Here is a 12036-nt window from a genome sequence, read left to right as displayed (position 1 = left end):
TAAGATTCAAGTCCCTACTCTCTCACCAACAGATAAAAAATATGGCAGAACTGCCACTTGCTCTTATTTTCTTAAAATATATTCCTAGATTCTATTCTGTTTGCTAATATTTTGTTTAGAAAAATTGCATCTGAATTCAATAAGTGATTTTTAGTTCTTTTGTTTTGTCAGATGAGATTCATGAAGAATTTATTTTATACATCTTTTCAAAGAACTATCTTTTGGGTTCATGCAGATTCATTTAGGCTTTCTAATGCGTTTTCACATTTTTTTATTTCCCTAATTAAAACTTTTATCTTAAAACTTTTAAAAACAATATGCATAATTTGATTCTATATATGCATTTATGTAAAAGTGGATATGTGTGTATATAATACACAGAAACTGAAGCTGTATTGAAATGCACAGTGGCCAAATTTTGTTTTTTATTCTACTACAAAATTCTAAACTTTGAAGAGTGCATGTATTTTACGTAACTATTTTAACACTGAAGGAGTAACAACAGGTGATAAACTAAGAAAATCAAGTTTAACTGTATTTTGACATCCGATTATTTTCTAGTTCAACAAAATTATCTAGATAGGACACAACATGCAGTATTAGTTAGGAGCAGACAATTATTAAGATATGTAAGAGTCATTAAAAGAAAAATATAGTTTTAAGTTTTACTAATTTTTTTTTTTTTTTTTTTTTCGGTACGCGGGCCTCTCACTGTTGTGCCCTCTCCCGTTGCGGAGCACAGGCTCCGGACGCGCAGGCTCAGCGGCCATGGCTCACGGGCCCAGCCGCTGCGCGGCATGTAGGACCTTCCCGGACCGGGGCACGAACCTGTGTCCCCTGCATCGGCAGGCGGACTCTCAACCACTGCGCCACCAGGGAAACCCTACTAATGGTTTTAATGCAGGTGGAACATCTGGTTTAAACAAACGATTAGTCTTCAGATTATGTTTGTGAACTTAATGCTCTTTTATGAATCTTCCAATTCCCCCACACTCCCACTGTGTCATTAGCTGGTATTTGGTTTTAGAAAGCAATTGAGAATGAGAGGTGCATCTGGTGTAAGCTAAAAAAAAAAAAGACTAGGATCTGCAGCATCTGAGTTGTAGCTTTCAGTGTCTCAGTGAGATCAAGCTATGAAATATTATCTTCTGGATGCTAAAACACACATGAAACAGAAACATAATAGAATATCAACTAATTAATATATAATGAAAATGTAACTGTCACATATAAAAATAATTCTGTCCACATATGGTCAAGTCATATGAAAAAAACAAATCTTAATCAGAAGACACTTTATTCCTTTACTATAAGAAATCACTCAAATTTTGACTCATATTAACTCATTTCTTCCTCATAATAATTCATAATAACCCTAGGAAGTTGATAATATAAGCTCTTAGCCAAGAACCTATGTGTGATCTTTCAAGCCTGACCATAGGTAGCTACGAAGGCTTTACCATAAAACTTCAGGCAGGAGCCTTTGCTTGGGGGCTCCCTTAGCAGTGAGACAATTTCCTGTGTTTGTGTTGATCAGTCTGATCCATCTGACTCTCTCCTGGAGCTGTTCCATGGTGAAAAATGGCACGGTGGAGGACTTGGTGCTTTTTCCACTGCAGCTTCTTGCTTATACTATTGCCTTAAGTGATTAAAAGCTTGAGTGTTACCTTCTTATTGGTTCTTTGTCTTAACTGACCACCATGAAATCTAGCGGCTCAGCTCAGCTCTTGACTCTCTCCTTTAATAGTCGTGGAAATGGAGGTGCTGAGAGCATAAGTGACTTGCCCAAGGTCACATAACTAGTAAGAGGCAATGTTAGATTTCAAACAAGCCTGTTAGCCTCCTAAATCCATTCTCTTAACTATACATCTTCTTCTTGGAAAATATCATTGTCTATTTTTCCATGTTCAGGTTCTGATATACTTCCATTTGCTTAATTATTGGAGGGCAAGTAATTTCCATCATTTTGATATTCTCATTTTGATATTCTCATGTTGATGAGTGTTATTATAGAGCTCCAGGTAAGTGAAACATAACTCACTATATGATTTTTTTTCACTCTGAAGGGCAGCTTGTTGCACAGGCCCTATTGACATAGCTATTCAAGGATGTTAGAATGTTAGAGAAGTCTTGCTAGGGATCTGTACAAGAAAAAAGACACTCGTCTCTACTTTATCCTGCTAAAGTTTAGACTGAAGTATCTCAAATATTTTGAAAAATACAATTTGGTTAAAATTATTCCAAAATAACATATTATGAAAGAAGTAGTATCATTTAAAAATTGATTTTCCACACACTTCAAACCTTTTCCTCATTGTTTCAATTATAGCCAAAAAGTATGTCAATAAAAAGCCAGGTTGCTCTTGAAAACATTGCACTTTTCTGCTTTAAGAATTAGTACTCAGTCCATTCTCTACATCTGTGTCCTTATTCCTGCCCCACCCCTAGGTTCATCAGAATTTTTTTTTTTTTTTTTTTTAGATTCAGGGAGATCAGCTCGGTGCTTTGTGACCACCTAGAGGGGTGGGGTGGGGATATGGGGATATATGTATACATATAGCTGATTCACTTTGTTATACAGCAGAAACTAACACAACATTGTAAAGCAATTATACTCCAATAAAGATGTGAAAAAAAAAAAAGAATTAGTATTGTACCAAAACCCAAAAGCATACGTTAAGAAATACTTTGCAAAATATCACTTAAGAATGAATTATCCTTAAATTCTTTGTCAAAATTATGTGATTTGAACATATTTACAATTATAAACAAATCAGTGTCTCCAAACACTAAAGGAAAAGTAGAAACGTATTTTATCTTATAATTATTATAAATATAATAAAATATAAATAGAACATAAATATAATTAATAGAAATAGTGTAACATAATTATATAAGTATAAATTAGATTAAGCATATACATGTGTATTGCCATCTTTACGTGAAATAGACTTGAAATGGATAAAATACCTGTCTGTGGATTATAATTTATTCTTCACATCCATTCTCTTAAATATAAGTGATGGATGGAATAAAATATAACTTGAATTCATCTGATTTTCCTATTTATGACCTGATCTATTTCATTTATTTATCTATTTATTCAGTATATATCTGTTATCCATCTATCATGTGCTAGAACAGAGGACAGGATGATGAATTGGACCTTGTCCACAAGGACTTTTCATTTTAGAGTGAGACAATGCTAGGGTTCAGCACTGGTTATTATAGGGTTACATAGGAAAAGTTACCTAATCTCGCTTATAGAAGAGAACACTTCTTAGAAGAGATAACAACTGATGAGTATCTTAAAGTATGAATAAAATTTGCCCAGCAAACAAAAGAGGAAGGGCAGTGAAGACAAAGAAATTTTAAGAACTCATTCTATAAAGGGGGAAAATAAGTAGGAATCTGCTGAAAACTCCAAGTTGTTGGTTTTGACCCTACATTAGTCAGTTGTAGTGACAGTGTTTTTAGACAAGGTCATGGTTAGATTTCCATTAAATACAGCTCTTGCTGGCATTTTGTCAGGTGGAGTTGTCAGGACTGAAGGCAAGGAGAGTAGTTAAACACAGGGGCTCTTAACCAAGGGTTCTTGGGCCCCTAAAGGGGCTGTGGATAGAATTTATGAGGTTCTTGAACTTGATGGGGGAAATGTTACATTAGTTTTGGGTCTCACATTTAGGTCTTTAAACCATGTTGAGTTAATTTTATATATAGCATAAGATAAAAATCTAACTTCATTTTTGTGTCTGTGGCTATCCAGTTTTCCCAACACCATTTGTTAAAGTGACTTCCCTTTTTAAAATAATATTTATGTCAATTACTATTTCAAACTGTATTACATATTAATCCCACTGTTAGAATACTTTATGTAATATAATAATAAAGAAGTGTATTACTATATCACATAAAGTATGCTGATAGGTGTATTTCAATTTAATTTATTTTGTTGTAATCCTTTATAATTTATTTTATAAATTTATTGATTTTATACATATTAATTGATGATATAAAATATTCATTTTGAGCCTATTTATTTATTTTAAATATTATGAGAAGGGGACTATGGGTTCACCAGACTGCTACAAGGGTCATGGCCTCAAAAAATATTAAGAATTCAGAGACTGTTCCAAGAATTCAGAAAACAGACGAAGTCTTGAACTAGAGCAATGGTATTAAAAAATACGTACAATGAAGAAATAGGCAAATTCAGCATGATTTAGCAATTAAATAAATGTCAAGAACCAAAGATAAGGTGAACTCAGTGATGCCTACCAACATCTTAACTTGGGTGATTTGATTGGTTGGTGGTGGGTAGTTCTGGTACTTAGTGGGGAAGCTGAATTTTAAACCATGAGAACAGCCAGTAATCACCCATGGGGAGAAGGCAAGTGAAGAAACTGACTCAGGATAAAGCCATGGGAAACCACTATTCAAGGCCAGCCAATTTATTATTATCAGATACGGTATCATGCACTGTATATAATGTGTCAGCAAATAAAACTCATATGTAAAGAATAAAACTTCAACAAGCAATTGATGGCTAATCTGTAAAGAATCATTTGTTATGATTCTACTCTGCATTTATAGTTTTTGTACCTGCAATTATTTGCATGCAAAAAAAATACAGCTACTGGTGCCTAATTATAGCCACAAACATCCAAATTTGCCCTCAAAAGAATAACACAAAGAGATACCATCTGTGAAAGTGCAGTAAATCCCTCACACCTTTCCTGCTCCACATCCTGTAAGGCTGGTGGACACATTCCCTTTGGCTTCTATCTTGGGCTTTATTCTTGCCTGATCTCATTCATGCATTATAGGCTAATAACTAATAATCTGAAAGTCAGTAGGCCTTTCCTCTTATCCAAACGTTATGAATTTCCCCCCTCATATAAAGTGTACTGCGGTATGGGCAGACTGAAAAATGGAAGCCATGTCTGAAGCACATCATTTGCTTTGTTAGTGTGGACAGATTCAATTTCTCATTCACATGTAATTTTACAAGGTATGCAACTTGAACACTGTTGAACAAAGATGATATCTCATACAAATTTCTGCTTAAAGGTGACAAGCAAATTATGTTACTTTACTTTTTAAAGAAAGTTTTAGCCACTTATTAGAAACACAGCTGTCAGTTTTGTCAAGTATATTCATATTTCTCTGTTATTAGGACCATCAAGAAGTTTAATAATTGTCCCTTGGAATTTGATTTCCTACAAAAGTGCTATAACACAATCAGTACTATTGCAAATAATCATTGAACTGTATGAAAATAGTTATGATTTCAGATGGAAAACATATAATAATAGATGAGAAATATAAAACCCAGGGTAATTCTTGATAAAGATTCTGTTCTCATACATATGTCAGTAATAATAAATGTGGGGACAACATAGCCTGCTGTATAAAAGTGAAACAGATTCCCAGCAGAATAATTTCCAAAAGCTTTAATGAGAGTTCAAATATTACTTGCTTATCATTTAATCATATTAAACAGTTTGAATCTAATAAATCCTCTGTTGTAGAAATACTATACACTTTAAGAATGGGAAATTGGCTAGTTTATTAGGCTAATGACTAAAACCAGAATGTAATATATATTTCTTCTGTATGAAATATATATTTCTCCATTCTATTTATAGTGTTTAGAACTGTCATAAGGTACTACCATGAAGGTTTTAGGGGTAAATGAAGACTTAGGAATTCTAAAATTTTCACTGGTTTTTATTTCTTACCTAAAAAATTCAGTGAATAGGAAAGTACATTTTTGTTCTACTACCTTTTTCTCAGTGGTATATGAGTCACAAAGAGTTGAAGTAGCAGTTACACACCAGCCTTAAGTTTATGGACAATGGGCCATATGCTTAGACATTAGAAATATGGTAAAATAATTTAGATCTAGCAAAAGGGATCAGGTTAAGACAATGAGAATTTGTAAAGGGGGAGTATCATTCTAAAAAGAGAGTTAACTAGAAGCAAAAAGAATGTCCTGTCATACATAACTAAACATTTCAATGGATGCAGTCAAAATTCAAAACACTATTAATGACATGATAAACATAAGCCATTCTTGTGAAAGCAAGAGGTAGAAGAATCTTTTGAGACATTAAAAAGGATAATGCTACTCACATCCTGAGCTACCATTTGTTGACACCAGAGTCAGGTTGGAAGGCCATGGATTCCGAACAATATCTTGCCAATGAATTGTGTCTGTATAACAAAGAAACTTGTTCTGGTCTACATAGACTCCACCATTTAGGATTTCTGTATTAAAACAAACAAACAAACATAGATTTTTTGTCAAACTTTTTGATGATAAAAGGTAGTCAATAAAAATGATTTACTGTTAAGCTATTTTCAGTGTTAAATTACAGTTACTTTGTTAATAGCCAAGATATCTTTAAAAATATCTTTTTCCTGAGCCATATAGGTTGCAGAAATTTGAAAACATTGAACAATACAAAGAAAAACAACCACTCATAATTCAAGCACTCAGAGAGAAATACTCTTCACTTTTTGGTACAGATGCTATCAGTCTTTTTTTATTTCCTCTGAAATTGGAATAATATTGCATATAATATTCATAACCCGCTAGTTTTGTTAATACTAACTGGTGAGTATTCAATGGTAATTAAATATTATTCTATGTTATTTCCAAGGAGCATATAATATGTCAGGGTATAACTTAAACAGTACTTATTTAACCAATCCCTTCTTATTGGTAATTTAACTTGTTTATCTCTGATTAGTTCTTTAAAATTCTTTCTATAAATAACATTCACAGATTGTGAATATTTTTAAGCCAGATTGTGAATATTTTTAAGACTTTTGCTACAAATTGTCAAATTTCCCTTAAAAATATTGTTTCAGTCAATGTGACATTGACAGGAATCAGTTAGGTAAGTAATTAGCACAAAGTGGAAGCCAAAATTAGTGCTTCAATCACAAAAGTGTTCTCTGTTCATCTCAAATGTAGTCAACAGAATTGCCAATTATTCGTTAAGAACAACACACAGCAAGATATCATAAAAACGCTCTGGTTCATTGGAATAAGGGCAAGATTGTGGGATTATGTGCATCAGAGCCAAGTTTTACTTGATTCTCTATTTCACTACTCTAGCCTTAATCAATAACTTGTCCTCTCTGAACAATGGCTGATCATATACATAGATTCTCATTCAGATACCTTTAGGTTATCCAGAAAAAAGGTAGATATTCCCTCTGAAAATGCTATTCTTATCATTTTAAGAAATTGGCGAGAAATACACATAGCATCTTCCTACCCAATATCTACCACATTTTTTCTTCTTGTCCAATACAAGAACAAGGTAAAAGAAATCATATATCAGTCCATAAAGCATCCAGATACAAATAACAAAAGTCCAATTAACAGTAATTTATATAGATAAGGGATGATTTTTCTCACATAATAAGAAACCTATCGGAGGCAGTGTGGATATTAGTTTAGCTGTTCTGCAGTACCCACAACCTGCTATATATGTTGGCTTTATTCATACAAGGCATAAGATGGCTGCTGCATCTAAAGGTGTTTGTTTGAATTCAAGGCAAGGTAAAGACAGAAGAGCAAGCAGGAGACTTCCTCCTGGTGAAGCTTCAACTTTCGATTTGGAAAGACATGCTTTCCCCAAGGATTATGTCTGCATTACAATGGCCAGAACAATATCCCATGGTCATTCCTACTGCAAGAGAGGCTGAGTGAGCAAGTATGTAGGTGAACATATTGTTATTCAAACAAAAGCCAAATGTGCAGGGGTGTTAGTGAGGAAGAAGAGGTCCGTGATATTGGGAAGGCAACTAACTCCATCTCTTGTGCTGGCCTTAAGAAAATCACCTCTCCTGTGCAGTATCCCAAGCTAAACCTTTAAGAGTCCCCTTAAACCAAAAAGGGGCATAAAAGAATGAATGGGGGCTTCCCTGGTGGCGCAGTGGTTGAGAGTCCGCCTGCCGATGCAGGGGACACGGGTTCGTGCCCCAGTCCGGGAAGATGCCACATGCCGCGGAGCGGCTGAGCCTGTGAGCCATGGCTGCTGGGCCTGCACGTCCGGAGCCTGTGCTCCGCAACAGGAGAGGCCACAACAGTGAGAGGCCCGCGTACCGCAGGAAAAAAAAAAAAAAAAACCACATAAAAAAGGTATTTGTGGAAGTAAGATTGGTGGTCACATATAAAATGCCTTAGTACTTTGCATATATAAAATCCTTCAGATTAATTTTGACATTTCAGGGGTTTCCACATTTAAAATCAATCCCATTTCCATCATTAATCTTTTCACTGACTATTGGATCCATTTCCTCAAGTGAGGGGAAAAAAAAAAAAAAAGAAACAAAAAGAAATTAGATAATCTTTCTACTTCTAAAACCCAGTTCATTCCTTTTCATGACCTAACAATACAACCTTCATCAAAGCAGAGGGGAGATGTAAGATGTAATAAAGATTGTGAAAATGGATTTCTACACTAATGTTTGGCATTAAGTCTCTATCTAAGAAATGTGACGATCTCATACTAATAGCTTTCTCATGAGACATTAGGTGATGCTCTTCTGCTCTAGGAATAATTCTTCATTAGGTGACAAAGAAAGGAGATTTTGACTGCTATCCAGGAAATGAAGGTTATTTTTCACTCTACATTTGGAAAAGTTCTACTTAAAAAGAAATGTGAAGAGAAAAGGTAATAGCTCAAACATTGTAGAAAGAGTATATTTTTCAGGAGTTACATTTTAATTCAAATAGTTCATACTGACAGATCACAGTATCCATCTACAACTTCCTATCTAAAAATATTTAAATAGAATCAGATTATATTATACTGAATAATAATCTCATCAAATCCTGTTCTTTGATAAAAATTAATCTGTTCCCAATGTTGACATCTGTTTCTTAGAAATACTCTGTTCAAGAGCTTGGCTTATACTTGGAAAATGATTTAGAAAAGAGGCAATAATAATTCAAGTATAATCTTACATGTTAAAATTTTAAATTAAGACTACAATCATGATCAATCTGGATGAGACTTTTATTCTGAATTCAAAACCCAGCATCTGCTAGCAATTCTGGATCAGGGGGATTTGTAAAGTTTTAGCATTTAATAATGTATATGTATATTTTCCCTGAAAATAGTCTTTTTTTCTGTTATGTTTGGCTTAGACCATAATCTGTAGTTGAATGTCATAACCTCATAATCAGAAAGTGTATATTTTATTGATATTTATAGAAGTTTTTATGTACATTTCATCTTACATTTTCTTTTGATCAACCTGATTACTTAAACGTGTCAGAAAATAATGTCAAAATTGCATTTATTCATTTATATGGTTTACATTATTTTATAAGTTTATACAGTGTTAAAATATTAATTTAATATGCTTCTGTGGGGAAATATTCAGTTAGATTTATTGTTGGGCTAAGCAAATTCTAGGGAAAGGTATTGACCTGCAAGAAAGTTGTTAAAAGACACAGATTATTTGCTGGACAAAAGGGATAGCTAATGTGTCTGCCTTCACTGACTATAAAGGCTTTTTAAAAATTATATGTTTACATTAGAAAAAGGGACAAAGATTGGAAAGAGAAAAGCTTGGTAAGATATTTATCCAGGACCATAAAAGAAAAGTGTCCGGCTGTACTTTAAATCTATCTTTGCTAACAGATTAGTTTCTATCAGTTTTACTAAAGATTTATTAGAAGGTACCACCTTTGTTACACCAAGAGCTTCTATCCCATTAGCATGAAATAAAGTGATTAATAATTATATTTTAAGACCATGACAAAAAGACAATTTCTAAGGAAGATAGGCAAATGAGACCCAGACCTCATTGATATTCAAACAAAGATGCCTGGAAGTGTGGAAGGACTCAAAAAATGTTGAATAACTAAGAAGTTTAAGGTAATCTCATTACATTGAATTTCACTTTCCCTGTAGGAAATATATCACAGTAAATAAAGAGAGACACAAATAGATTCTTGGTCATTGAAATAATTGGTAGAAAAAAATCTGTTATGAATTTTCTTATCATATTATATAAAAATATTTCCAGCAAGTTCACAAAACTAAGTCTCCTTTAAAAATGCCACCATTAAATATAATAAGATATATTAAATACAACTTTCTATGAAAAAAAGTATAATTTCATTTCTTAAAAAACTCCACTAAACACTTAAGTATGTTTGTGTCTCAAACACTTCCTACTAGATTAATACGTGCAAGTCAAGTAACAAAAGAGAAAGAAAAAAGCATGACTTTTTTTTTGTATTCAGAGTAAGTAAACTGTAATCCACACTACTCTCCAATGTGTTAAATTTAACATATACAGCACATGATTTGTAACTGAAGTAATTAGACTAAACTCCATGAAGGCAAGGGCTATTTTTCAGCGCTGTATCTATATCATCAAACTTGGAGCAATATTTAGTCAATGAATATTTGTTAAATTGAACTGAAAAAAATTGTACCCTGATATTTGTCACCAACATTGATCAACTAACTTCTGTTATAGTTCCTAATTTTAAATTACATTCTGACAAAATCAAAGTAAGAATGAAAGTTATCTTTTTTCCATAAACACTCTACAGTTGATTTTTATTGGTCCTACATTTCATTAAGCCAGGGGTCATTTTTGTTTTGTTCAAAACTGTATCCCCAGTGTCTATCATGAAAGGCACAAGCCAGATACACAATAAATGTTTGCTTCATAAAAGAAAATATAACATCTGGAGTATAAATAAATGAAATACATATATAATTTTGAGGTTAGAGTTTTTATAAGTTGAAAGAGAAATAGTTTTTATTACATAAAATGCTGATAATGTGCAAAATTACTGCAGGCAGTACATTAAATATTTATAAGGTACATTTAGATATATTCATTGGTATCCCTAAACATATTTTGTGTACCAAATTCAGTTATCATTTATCAGGTGAATAATGATGATTATGAGCTATCCCAGACAGATAAAATTCCCCCAAACCTGTACCAATTACCTAGCATGTGCTACACAAAAGTCTAAATGCGAGTTTTTATGTTGAACCATAAATCTACCTCACATTGTTCCTTGAATTACTTTTTAGAAAGCTGTAAAGTGTCAATATGACATTTTAAAGAAGGTGTAAAGTACTTGTGTCTCAGACATCCAATCCACAAAGTTTGTACATTTAACCATTTCTTCCCTCGATTCTCATTTGCATGAGTCTAATAAAGAAGGAAATGTTTGTGTTATTTAAATAGTTATTTTCATTTCTTTTCAAATGCTAGTTATTATAGTGAATTTGGGGGATGAGTTACCATTAAGAGAATAATTGACATTTTGCAAATATATTCTCGCAAAAGAAAATGTGATAAAATACTAAATCTTGGTTGTTTTTTGCCCCTGCCCTGTAAGAAATAGCCTGATTGTAATGTAGCATCCCTGCTGAAAATACAGATTAATATGACCTTCTTACTAGGTTTAAGGAGTCAACAAAATTGCTTTGACTCCCAAGCACAATTCATAAATAAGACTGAATGTCTTTCTCTTTTTACAAAATAAAGATTATAATTTTAAATGCAGTTAGCCATATTTCACTTTAGTTTACATGATCAGTATCAATAGTAAACTTTTTACCTCTACTCACAAAGCTAACAAGCACAATGATATAAGAAATATCTAATAAGCAAGGATGAAATACTTAACCTCAATCCCTGACTGCGTATTTAAATGTCTTGTTTTGCATGGGTGCATTTACAGGTCAACCTTAGAATTAAAATGACAATAAAAGTAAATAAAGATTAGAAATATTGCACTTGTCTAATTGGGAACGTCTGAATAATGCATACATCAGAATTCTATTGCTTATCCAAGCCAAAGGTCACAATCAAGAAGTCAAAGTCCAAAGTGGCAAAAGCCCATCTTCAAGATGAAGCTGCAGGAAGCAGTTACTGGATTTTCTCAGACATAAAGCAATGTATCTTTCTCACTGTCATCACCTTAAGCCACGAAAGTCTGTTGGCAGATAATGATACAAAAGTAATACAGCTCAC

Source organism: Delphinapterus leucas, chromosome 8 (genome assembly GCF_059928025.1).
Source record: "Delphinapterus leucas isolate spDelLeu-1000000601 "Yukka" chromosome 8, BTC_Dleu_Yukka2, whole genome shotgun sequence".
Classification (NCBI taxonomy): domain Eukaryota; kingdom Metazoa; phylum Chordata; class Mammalia; order Artiodactyla; family Monodontidae; genus Delphinapterus; species Delphinapterus leucas.
Note: the sequence above shows the minus strand (reverse complement) of the source record.